This window comes from Arachis duranensis, chromosome 8 (genome assembly GCF_000817695.3).
Source record: "Arachis duranensis cultivar V14167 chromosome 8, aradu.V14167.gnm2.J7QH, whole genome shotgun sequence".
Taxonomy (NCBI): Eukaryota; Viridiplantae; Streptophyta; class Magnoliopsida; order Fabales; family Fabaceae; genus Arachis; species Arachis duranensis.
This window is the reverse complement of record NC_029779.3, coordinates 19,841,744-19,843,251: the sequence shown is the minus strand read 5'-3', so window position 1 is coordinate 19,843,251 and position 1,508 is coordinate 19,841,744.

The window sequence follows — 1,508 nt, the reverse complement described above, 5'->3', positions numbered from 1 at the left end:
CTTAGGAGGCTATTGATCACGTTTTAGGGGGCTGGCCATTCGGCCATGCCTGAACCTTTCACTTATGTATTTTCAACAATGGAGTTTCTGCACACCGTAGATTAAGGGTGTGGAGCTCTGCTGTACCTCAAGTTTCAATACAATTATTATTACTTTCTATTCAATTCTCTTTTATTCTTATTCCAAGATATACGTTGCACAACACTTTGATGAATGTGATGATCCGTGACACTCATCATCATTCTCACCTATGAACGCGCGTGATTGACAACCACTTCCGTTCTACTCTAGGCCGGGCACATATCTCTTAGATTCCCCAACAGAATCTTCATGGTATAAGCTAGATAGATGGCGGCATCATGGGGATCCAGAAAGTCTAACCTTGTCTGTGGTATTCCGAGTAGGATCCCGGGAATCCAGAAAGTCTAACCTTGTCTGTGGTATTCCGAGTAGGATTCCGGTATTGAATGACTGTGATGAGCTTCAAACTCCTGAAGGCTGGGCGTGATAACAAACGCAAAAGAATCAATAGATTCTACTCCAACCTGATTGAGAACCGACAGATGATTAGCCGTGCTGTGACAGAGCATTTGGACCATTTTCACTGAGAGGATAGGAACCATTTAATCTGCCTAACTGAGATTTACAAGGTGACCATGGCTTGCTTCATACCAATAATCTCTGTGGGATCGACCCTTACTCACGTAAGGTATTACTTGGATGACCCAGTACACTTGCTGGTTAAGTTGAATGAAGTTATGATCATAAATTCCAATAGAGCCAATTTTTAAATCTCATGCAAATACAAAGAGGATCACAATTTCGTCCACCAAGTTTTTGGCGCCGTTGCCGGGGATTGTTGAGTTTGGACAACTGATGGTTCATCTTGTTGCTCAGATTAGGTAATTTTCTTTTCAAAAAATCTTTTTCAAAATTTTTCTTTTCTTTTTTGTTTTTCTAATAATGTTTTTCGAAAAAAATTAAAGAAAATACAAAAAAAAAATTTCATAAAATCATAAAAACCAAAAATGTTTTGTATTTCTTGTTTGAGTCTTGAGTCAATTTTTAAGTTTGGTGTCAATTGCATGCTTTAAAAATTTTTCTTACATTTTTCGAAAATCTCATGCATTCATAGTGTTCTTCATGATCTTCAAGTTGTTCTTGACAAGTCTTCTTGTTTGATCTTGATGATTTCTTGTTTTGTGTTGTTTGTTGTTTTTCATGTGCAATTTTCGTTTGTTAGAGTCCATGCATTAAAGATTTCTAAGTTTGGTGTCTTGCATGTTTTCTTTGCATCAAAAATTTTTCAAAAATATGTTCTTGATGTCATGATCTTCAAAGTGTTCTTGGTGTTTATCTTGACATTCATAGTGTTCTTGCATGCATCATGTGTTTTGATCCAAAATTTTCATGTTTTGGGTGATGTATGTGTTTTTCTCTCTCATAATTAAAATATTCAAAAATCAAAAAAATATCTTTTCCTTATTTTTCTCCAAATTTTCGAAAAT